The sequence below is a fragment of the Peromyscus eremicus genome, chromosome 3 (genome assembly GCF_949786415.1).
Source record: "Peromyscus eremicus chromosome 3, PerEre_H2_v1, whole genome shotgun sequence".
Taxonomy (NCBI): Eukaryota; Metazoa; Chordata; class Mammalia; order Rodentia; family Cricetidae; genus Peromyscus; species Peromyscus eremicus.
The window spans coordinates 157,808,173-157,819,590 of NC_081418.1; the positions used below are offsets into that span (position 1 = coordinate 157,808,173).

Below are 11,418 nucleotides of genomic sequence, written 5' to 3' on the forward strand. Positions count from 1 at the left end.
AACCCTTTAAAAGGTGGGAGCTGGGCCAGGCAGTGGTGGTGCATGCCTTTAATCCCAGCACTTGGGAGGCAGAGGCAGATGAATCTCTGTGAGTTCAAGGCCAGCCTGGTCTACAAAGTGAGTTCCAGGATAGGCTCCAAAAAGCTACACAGAGAAACCCTGTCTTCAAAAAAAAAAAAAAGTGGGAGCTGGCCTCCCACAGATGGTGCCCTGAACAGGAACACAGGTTCGACGACCCCCAAACTAATTGTTCTCAGATGGAGAGAGGTACATTGCTTCTTTCTATATCCCTATGCTCATATGGCTTTTATCCAGAGTGACATATGATATACTTATTAAAGGAAGAATAATAAAAGGTTTCCATATTGCATTCACACAATTTAGCTTTCTGTTCCTCATAGACATGGTATAAGATTTCTCCACAACAAGCCCCACCTTAATTTTTGACTCTACTACCCATCTCACTAAACTTAGCAAAGTCAGAACAACTATATGAGCAACACTAGTTTTACTACAAACAATTTGCATATTAGAAAGTTTTGTACATACACTTATCAACTATTCAGTGAGTATACTTTTGTAATATGAGTGGCATGAAACTAAATGGGTTGGCAATTCTACAACATAGCTCTGATGGAGCTATAATTCAAATGGTGAGATCTGTTAAGGCATTGATTCCTTATCTTCCTTCTTAAAGAATGACTTACAAACACAATTTCACTTACCTGCCATTGAGGTATATAGTTTTGTGAGAATTTAGTGATCATCAATGAGCTTTAAGCTATGATTATTTACTGCTGTGGGATGGTCTGTATGTCAAGTGTGTTGCTGATTGGTCAGTAAATAAATCACTGATTGGCCATTGGCTAGGCAAGAAGTATAGGCGGGACAAGGAGAAGAATTCTGGGAAGTAGAAGGCTGAGAGAGAGACACTGCCAGCCGCCACCATGACAAGCCGCATGGGAAGATCCCGGTAAGCCACGAGCCATGTGGCAAGGTATAGATTAATGGAAATAGATTAATTTAAGATATAAGAACAGTTAGCAAGAAGCCTGCCACGGCCATACAGTTTGTAAGCAATATAAGCCTCTGTGTTTATTTGGTTGGGTCTGAGTGGCTGTGGGACTGGCGGGTGAGAGAGATTTGTCCTGACTGTGGGCCAGGCAGGAAAACTCTAGCTACAATTTACACTGTTGCTTTTCTTTAAAACTTCCAGATACATTAAAATATCTCCAGAGGCACATTTGTATCAACTCTCACACGAAAATTACCTTCCATGTCTTCGAGGACTTTGACAATGTTCTTCAATATTAAGATCTTCCCATTTGTAGCCTAAAATATAGTACCAGGAAATGTATATTATTAAAAATTGTGTAAAATTTAAGTTACTATTTTTAGTGATCCTTAGAAACGTGCCTGATTTATTAACCTCATTCTTCTTCATTCTCATTTAAATTACAGAAGAGCATCAATAACCAATAAACAGTTGTTCCCTTATTTTAATACATAAAGGAAAATTCACAGTATTACCTATAGCAGTGAGGTTCATATAGGTCTCCAGCATCACATCTTTGTAAAGATTCTTCTGAGAAGGATCCAGCAAAGCCCACTCTTCCTGAGTGAAGTTGACATGCACATCATTATAGGTCACTGCGTCCTAAAATATGCCATACATGTATACAACAAAAAGCATGATACTGACAACATTGTAAATGTATACTTCTTTGACAATATAGTCATATAATTCTGGTGTTTCCTACACTTACTCTAGGACACAGACATTATAAAATAATCATCAATTCACTTTAGAAAGAAACTGAATAGGTTTACCTCCATCATTTATGAATGCTTTGAATGGGATATCACCTTGCAAGAGAAATGCCTATTAACAGACATAGAGAGACAAGCAAACAGATGAATAATACTGAGTACACATCAGAGAAATTGTATGAACAATTACTAACTATAAAAAAAAGATGAGCAGCCTGGGTAATTTGGCTCATGCCTTTAATCCCAGCACTCAGAAGATATACCTGCCTCTGATATACTCAGATATACCTGTCTCTGAGGTGAATGATAGCCTAGTTGATACAATCAGTTCCAGGATGGCAAGAAGTAAATATTAAGAACCTGTCTCTCCTGCAAAAATCAAACAAACAAACGAAAATGATAGAAGAACTCAAAGTTTTTTTGCTGAAGTTCTTACAAAGAGTTATGTATGCATTTACTCCAGTTCTGGTTCCAGAAACCTGAAGTGTTCCAGTTTAAACTGTAACTTTAATAATCCTTAATAAAAGGAACTGTGCATTTAAACAGTTACAAATAGGTGAAAATATTAACCACAATCTATAGAAACAGCAACAATTTATAATATCAACAAGCTCCATAATTCTGATAATAACCAATGTTACATTCAAAATAGCAAATGCCTCAAAACAACAGTTATGAGTTTGTTTGCCTTATAACATTTCCAATTTTACCAAGGTGCTCACCTATGAGGATCACCCATGCTGTCCCAGGAATATTCCAAGACTCTAACAATTTCTGAACTCTCAGAAGGCAATGCAGGCCCCCCATGGGAAGCTCTATAAAGCAACTGGATACCAGGAAGTATTTGGAAGGCATTTGGGCTCAAAGAAGGGTCTGGAGAGTGAAAGGACCTTAAAAAGGGTAGGTGGATGCTGGCCTCATTTTCCTTGTATCAAGTTCTCACCTATATGACCATGGCTAGCTGTTCCTGGACTGTTCCCAGCATCCTGCCACTCCTAACAGCTACAGTAGCAGCACTTGATCTCCACCTCTCTGGGTTTCATCATCAGCCCTGGTTGATTCCTTCCTGACCCAGCTAAATTCAGGTCCTAGGGACCTTCCGGGGACTAGTTCCAGGGCCACAAGTGATCAGGCAAGGTGACACTCCATGAACACCTCCTTCAACTCCATAGATATTAGAGATAGGCAAGACAAGAGCTGGGTTGGGGCTACACAGCCTGTGAATTTGTGTACTGACACCTTCTTGCCTCCCTGAGCCAAGTCTGCCAATCACCTACTAAACACACCCTCTCCTTGAAGCAAACTCATCTCCCCATAAGCACAGCAATTTCTAGATGCATCCCCAGGCAAGTCCCTCACAGACACACCCACAAAACATGCTCACAAACATTCCCCACTCCCTGGAAATGCCCTTCCAGATATTCTTTTAGTCTTAGTCAGAGGACCTGGGAATTCTGTGGTGACCTCAGTTTTGAGGAAAGAGGTAGAATGGGGAGTGCTTGGCAGCTAAACTGGGGAGCTGCTCTAAGATCAAGGCCAGTGGAGACAGCAGGGCAGCCCATCCACTGCAACCACAGGGCCCTGGAGGAGGAGACCTGGACCTCTAGAATAGGAATGATACAGGAGCTGGGAGCCCAAAGCCACAGCTGGCAAGGTAGACAGACCCTAAGCCCCACAAGAAGATTTCAGGTGAAGGAGAAAACAGTAGACATAATAACATAGACATACTAACATAGAAGGTTTGGGGAGGGGGGAATCTAATGAAACCCTCTCCCTAAACAGAGTACTACAGGAAACTAATGACTATTGAGAGAGGGAGAATTACTTTTTCCCAGGGATAAGCTTCTTAGTTGGTTATCAAAAACAAAGTAGTCTGCCCTCAAATCATATAAATAGAAGAAATACCAAATGAATTCAGCAGCTCATATTTAAATATTTATGTGCATATACATATATATGTATATGCAATAATAATAACAAAAGAGAAACAACCAGTTTGAGACAGAGTAAGTGGGGGCATACAGCAGGCTTTCTTTTGGGCCACCATCCAGCTCCCAAATCATAACACAGAGGCTTATTAGTAATAAATGTTCAGTCTTAGCTTAGGCTCATTTCTTGCTAGCTCTTATAACTTTACCTGTTTCTCTTTATCTACATTTTGCCTCAGGGCTTTTTACCTTTCTTTCTTTCCATATATCCTATTTTCCTGCTTCTGAGGTCTGGCTGGCTGGTAACTGCCTTGCTTCTGGTCCCAGGCATGTCCCTCTCTTTGTCCCTCATTCTCGCTAGATTCTTCCTCCTTTATATTCTTCCTACCAGCCACCCCTGACTATCCCTCTTCTGCCTAGCTATTGAATGTTCAGCTTTTTAGACTAATCAAGGGCCTTAGGCAGGCAAGGTGAAACAGCAACACATCTTTACATAATTAAACAAATACAGCATAAACAAATGTAACACACCTTCACATAGTTAAAGTAATTTTCCACAGCATAAACAAATGTAACACATCCTTACATTGTTAAAGCAGCACTCTACAACAGGGGCATGAAGTGACTGAAAAGATGAAGGGGAAGGTAGTTGTTATGTGTTTATATTTTAAATATTAATCATGGGGCATAGAGCTAAATAGAGAATTCAAAGAAAATGAAATAAAAATGGCTGACAAACATTTAAAAGTGTTTAACATGCTTAGATACTGGGAAAATGCAAATTACAACTTCTCTTTGAGTTTATCTCACCAAAGTCAGAATGCCTAAAATTAAAAAAAAAAAAAAAAAAGGGGGAAGTGCTGGCACTGATTTGCAGAAAAGAGAACTCCATTTCAGTGCTTGCAGGAATGCAAACCGGTGCAACCATTTTAAAAATCAGTACAAAGGTTCCTCAAAAAGCTAACTCTGGATATACCATATGACCCAGTAGTACACTTCCACGTATATATACATGAAAGTCCATATCCTATTCTAGAGACATCTGCTAATCCATGTTCATTTTGATTATATTTACAATAGCCAGAAAATGAAAACACCCTAGATTTGCATCAACTGATAGATGAATAATGAAGATTATTATAGACATATATAGAGTAATGTTATTCAGATATTGAGAAAAAATGAAACCAAGGAATTCACAACTAAACAGAAGAAGCTAGAAACAGTTATTTTGAATAATCCAACTCAGACCAAAGAAGATAAACATCACACATTTTCTGTCACTGTGGAGATTGGTGTTAAATCTTCAGATATGTGTTTCAATTATAATATCCAGAGTTCCTGAAATTAATAAACACCATGGGAATGGCTATAGAGAGAGGGGAGATAAAATGCACAGATACAAAGGGGAAAATGAACCAATGAGGGTTAAACTGGAATGGGGTAGGTGGAGGTAGGGTAAGGAAGAGAGAAGGGAAAGAGATAAATAAAAGACCTTTGGGAAAAAGATATGGAAATTTACTACACTTTATATCACAAGCATATACTCACACAGAGAGAGACACAAACACACACATAGAAAGGGGAATAGAGAGAGAGGTACAGAATTAAAATGGAGGTACTCTGAAACAGAAAAAACAAGGCTCCTACTGGACACCAGAGGGAAACAAATAAAAATTCTGTGCCATGTATAAGTTTTCTTTGGAGTTCTTGCAAATTAGGTCCCAAAAATTCCTCAAACATTACACTGTATTGCTATTGCTCTTGGTTATCCTCAAGAACTTGATAAGACCCTACTGATGAAGATATCATATGCTTGAGTCACAGAGCATGGCAAAGTCAAAGTGGTAAAGAAGCAGAAGCTTTATCCATACTGACTTGCTTTCACAGTGATGGAAGGTGCTATGCAAGCTACTGGAGAAGACAAGTCATGCTTAACTACAAACACTTCAAACTACAATAATGACTGACCTGGCAGACCTGCACACTGCTGCAATGGTATCACAAATATTATGTGAATAAGCAACCACCTCCCAATTGTATTCAAGCCCCTCTCCACAGGATGAAAAAAATACCTGGCACCATTATCAGACTAAGAACTTAAGGATAGAGAGGTCATGGGCCTTATGGAAGAATGAATTTTTATTATGCTACCAGGTGGACATAGAATTAAACTGACTTAAAACAACATTATATCCATAGATCAATGGACCTCCTATCCCTCAACTTTAATGCTTCTAAATGAAGTAGAATGTGATTGACACAGTGTTACATATCTGGCCAAAGTGTAAAGAATAAGTGACTGGGAATGTTCAGTCTTAAAGCAACATATATAGTTCAATCCCCTCCTAAGTCTGGGGAATTACTGTGAAAGATATGGCAAGAAGAGCATAAAAGACAGAGGTGTGATCTGTTCTCCCCAACCAAATTCCCTAAGGCTCATCCCTAGTGCTGCAACAGATCACCAACTAAAGTCTCCCTTCCTCCTGTCCACATCTTCTGTGGATCCTCTCTAATCCTCCTTCTCCCAACTCTTTGCTGCAGCCCAGCCACCAACACCAGCAGGAATTCCCTGTGAACACACCAGCAGAGTAGGCCAATAAATCAGGCAACATAAAACTATTATACTCTGGAAAAATCCATACAGGAAACAAAAACCAAAGAACATAACACTCACACAACTTAGACAAACCCAAAAACCAACACCTAGACCTATAATCATTCCAAACCCAGACACTTAGATGATAGCATATGAACATAGTCAATAACAGCCAGGGCAATATGTCTCCACTAGAACCCAGGTATATATGGATAATTGGCTGACCATGTTGTATGGGATAAACATTTAGGGAGCTCATCCCTGCCTGAGGCTTATTCTCTAAAATGGAGGAGAATTACACTTTTTAATCATCAGGTATCTGACTCTGACTAGGCTGCCTTGGACAAGAAACATAATCAAGAATAGAAAACTTAGGGTGGAAAATACCTTACCAGTTAAGAGCATGTTTTCCAGAAACTAGGGCTTTGTATTAGAGCACATTAAGAACTTCTAAAACCTTTTCTCTCAGGCTGTACATCCAACACAGAAAAATAACAGTCCTGTTAGGTGGGGCCACAACATTTTACCCAAATCTATTTGGGTTGAATTACTGTAACTATAGCAATTTGGTTTCATGATAAGGTCAGTCCTTTATCCAGATTCTTGATTTCCCTGGCCTGTGGACCCCAAGAAATGGCTAATCAGGACATTTATGGAACATCTAAAATTGACTACCTAATTCCACATTGTTAATCTCAACTACTGTTGAAGTAGGAAAGCTCTTAACCTCTGTCCTGCCTCTCCTTTCTGCATTGTGACTCCACAAGCTTCAAAGTTGGTCAATGAACTCAATTCTTGCATAGTTCCTCCTTCATTTATATGTCCCTCTTCATTTATAAGCCAGAGAGATTGGAGGTCACTCATAAACTGGTCTATTTTTCCTTCTCACTGACCAGTCAAGGCCCAGACTGGAAGGAGTTGCAGGACTGTCTTCCTAGCACTGGGCAGCAAAGGCAGGATTAGATGTTCAAAGCAATTCTTAATTACATAGCATGAGGCAAGCCTAAGCTACAGGAGACAATGCTCTACACAGAAATCTATAATCAACATCACTTGAGAGGAAAGGAATGAAACTCATAAAGACCTAGAAACATTGGAGAACAGAAACAAATAGAGATAAGAGATGTAATGCACTTAAAGAAAACATTAAAAAACGATATCAATAAGTAATTTTTTTGTTTTGTTTTGTTTTGTTTTTTGAGACAGGGTTTCTCTGTGTAGCTTTGCGCCTTTCCTGGAACTCACTTGGTAGCCCAGGCTGGCCTCGAACTCACAGAGATCCGCCTAGCTCTGCCTCCCTAGTGCTGGAATTAAAGGCGTGTGCCACCACCGCCCGGCCAATAAGTAATTTTTAAATGATAAAAATAATGTACTTTTAAGATGAAAAAAAAAATAGCTATATTGACTTTGAAAGTGTAGGCCCTTCCCTAGTAGAGGGAATGTCATTAATAAGAGATAGATTGATCCTGCCCATACACATATGTTGGCTGCTGAGATCTGTAACCTGACACATAGTTACAGTCAACAGCCTGTTTCTCAAACCTCTGAGCTGACATAACTATGTCATGCAGGATTGAACATATCTGCACGGGATAGTTACCTAATTGCAAATTCAATATTTATTGGCTCAAAATAACCTTCCGAAACAGTACACCCACACAATCTGGTTTGTAATCATTCATGTGACATGAATTAAAACATGCTAGAAAATTACAAAATCACTCTCACTACCACAATCAGGTCCTTTTTCATAATGGTGACTCCAGCAGCTGACTGCCTACCTTGTTTTCCCCTGCAGTGTACACAATAAATTATTCCTCCTATTTTGGTCTAAAGACAAAGGCAATGCTCCACATGTGAATCCTTTTCCTGTGACTGATTGGATCGTTGACTACATGACTCAAATGGACAATTTTAAATCTTTGAGGTGGTACAGTCACGTAAGAATTTTGAAGGTGTGGTAGAGAAGACAGTAAGATCATTGCCCTGGAGAGCAACGGACTGGAATCAAGTAAACATTTTTCTAACATGATGGAAATGCAGCTGTTCTAAAATTAATATGCTTTCTGAGGGAGAAATCACTTCATACACTTAGGAGATTAATAAAGAAAAATCACTTTAATAATAGTATGAATTCATCTCTGGCTAATGCTCAAAGAGGAGTCAGTCTAGATACATTATGCATTCCACATATGCTGTCATCCTTAGGTGTCTTTTAGGTTCATGCTCCAGGTTACACTTTGAACAATTTAGAGACAGACAACTTGTAGGTCTAGCCACTTAGGCAGATGGGAGAGTTACACAGTAAAGATATTCCCAGAATTGTTTCTTAAGTATGCCTGAAAGAGCAGGTAATTCTTCAGGGGCACGGTCCTGAGGTGAAGGTGGCAGGGGATAAGAATGATAGAAAAAGTAGAAGGTAGAAAAGACAAAAGTGCTGGATGGTGGTGTTAATCCTAGCACTTGGGAGGCAGAGGCAGGTGAATCTCTGTGAGTTGAGGCTAGCCTGGTCTACAGAGCGAGTTCCAGGACAGCCAGGACTGTTACACAGAGAAACCTGTCTTAGAAAAATCCAAATAAATAAATAAATAAATAAATAAATAAATAAAAGCAGAAGGTTTTACACAATCTATGCCCCATGCCAATTGAGCTTCTTAAGAAGAATAGCATTTGCATATTACTTCCAGGGGGGGATAATGGAAAGAAATAGGTGAATTCTATGAAGTCAACAGAAACTATCATACAATAGGACAAACTCAGGGAGGGAGGAGGCTAATCAAACAATGCTGCACAAAGGGAACACAGTGTATCTCACGAACATTACTGACTAGGCCTACAGGGCACTGGGACTGATAACCATGGCTCCATGTGGTGGGAAGAGTTGAGTTTTCAGGATCTGAAGCAACCCCTCCACAAAGACCCTGGTTCCAGACCACTATCAGCTCTCCCAAGCACATTCCTGATTTTAGAGAAGGAGCTCTGTTTTATTGTCAATACATCAGGCACTTAGGGAAAGCTCCCAAGGCTTAGGCCCCAGGCTGTTACTAGCTCTTCCAAGAATGTTCCTTCTCCCTGCCTGAGGGCCTAGATGAAAGCCTTGCTTGAACTGGCCAATCCTTAACACTTTACTTTTCAAATAGTTGTCACCTGGTGTCATATTTCCCATCTGGCAGAACTATGAAAACTGGAATTTTATGGCACACCAGGCCTTAAGGTGGGTTGTGACCCTGTATTGCCTCAATAAGCAGCTTGTTAGTCTGTTCTTTGATATAGGGTTGGGTCTAGTGGCTGGCTGTAAATCAGAGGGTGGCTCCTTTGTAATGGTTTGGAGCCAAATGTCAAGAAAATCCTGGTGAACAAATGTGTATCCTAATCTCTAACAGGCCTGATTAGCATAAACTTATATTCGGGGTGTTTTAGAGGCAGTCCTCCAGCTAAATTCTACTTTGTGAGACTTACTATCTCCTAAGCATTGGTAAATCCTTTGTACCACTGGTAGTGGAGTGCTACCCAACACGAAATGCCTTTTACAACCTCCAAAAAGTTAACTATAAATGGATCTTACATGTAAACATTAAATGTAAAGTACTGAACTCCTAGAAGATACTGAAGAAATTAGGCCTCTCTGAGTTTGGCAACCTGCTTTCCATGGGTACACCAAAAGCCTGTTGAAGTTGATTACAGATTCAGCCCACAGAGCAAAATTATTCAAAGGCTGCCTCTGGGTCCAGGGAGTTTCAAGGACCACATGGGAACTCACTGGACAGGCATTCTGGCTGCAGGTTCCCACCCAGATCCAGGGAAGACCCACCACACTGGCTCCCTCACCTCCCCACTCGTTACTCCCCATCTGGGGACAGCAGTGCCTCACTCACCATGTCGTGGTTTTCCAGCTTGCCCATGCTCTATGCTCAGCTCCTTGCAGCAACACTCACAGCACAGCACACAAACCCACTAGCATCAGCTCCTCTTCAAAGCCAATCCTGAAGCAGGAAGCCGGAAGGGCCCTGCACCACTTCTGACTGGCAGGCCGCCTAGAGGACCTGATTGGCTAGTGAGGCATGAGTGACAAGAGCACCTCCCTTAAGGTTACACTGTGCTTAAAGACACAGCACAATGGTTCCTGACCCTGCCTTCCACCCCAGACAAAGACCTTTTCTAGATCAGCAGAGATATGCATTTCAATAGCACTTGCCCCTGGTTCCAATAGCAGACCCTATTATCTTCCTGCACTTCGTAGGTACTTCCTCTTCTTCCTCCTGAACACAAAGTGGCTAGCTAGCTTGTACAGCCCACTATACTATGTGGGGTGGAGTGATTCTTTGTCACATAGGTGGAAGGGTGCCCATAATATTAACAACTAATGAGAGATTTAAAGACACAAAAGGAAATGTTTGGTGTGTGGCTTCATACTGAGGCCAGGTGAACTGAAGGTACTTTTTACGTGGTTGTCTCAGTGACTTCAAACAATCAGGAAAGAAAAGCAGGAACTAGGTCACAAACAAGATAATATGTCTTTCCGCCATCAGAAAACTGAATGATGGCTTCACTGCTTTAGGAGTTTTATTCCTGAAATTCAGAGCAAATTGTTGGCAAATGAATAATAATAAAAAAGAGTAGGCTTCATGGAAAGTTGAATACTTAGAAAATAATGGAGCTAGGAAGAATGTGTTTATGAAGTCTATTGTTAGCCAGCACATCTTCTTCAGTGGGCAGGTGAAAAAAAAAACCCAACTGCATCATTCAAGGTTCTCTACATGATCATGACTTGTAGAATGACTCTCTCCATATATGTAGAAAGTGAATGTATTAGAATGTCTCACAAGCTGTGGTCCAATAGTCCAACAATAGCTGCCTACCAATGGAAATGTGAAGAATCCAGTAGTTGTTAAGTTCATCAAGCTGGATATCTCAGCTGGTCTTTAGTATACACCAAAATTCCAAAGAAGTAGGCTCTAATGCTAGTAAAGGAATGAACTTGGTAGCCATAGCTAGGGCAAGCAGGCAAAGAGAGAGAGCTTCCTCCTTCAATATCCTTTATATATGCAGGCTGCCCCCAGAAGGTACCATCCTTTTGGTGGATTTTATTCTTTATTTGGTTGTGTGTGTGGTGTGTGTGTG

At 40.4% G+C, this 11,418-nt stretch overlaps 1 long non-coding RNA gene across 1 annotated transcript; it reads right to left on the reverse strand.

Annotated features, from left to right (window-relative positions):
* Positions 1–1,198: 1,198 nt before the first annotated feature.
* Positions 1,199–10,868, reverse strand: LOC131905546 (uncharacterized). Its single transcript, XR_009377991.1, has 3 exons — positions 10,173–10,868; positions 1,531–1,657; positions 1,199–1,332 (listed from the first exon to the last, which is right to left on the reverse strand). It is a non-coding gene; the product is annotated as an uncharacterized LOC131905546 (long non-coding RNA).
* Positions 10,869–11,418: the final 550 nt, after the last annotated feature.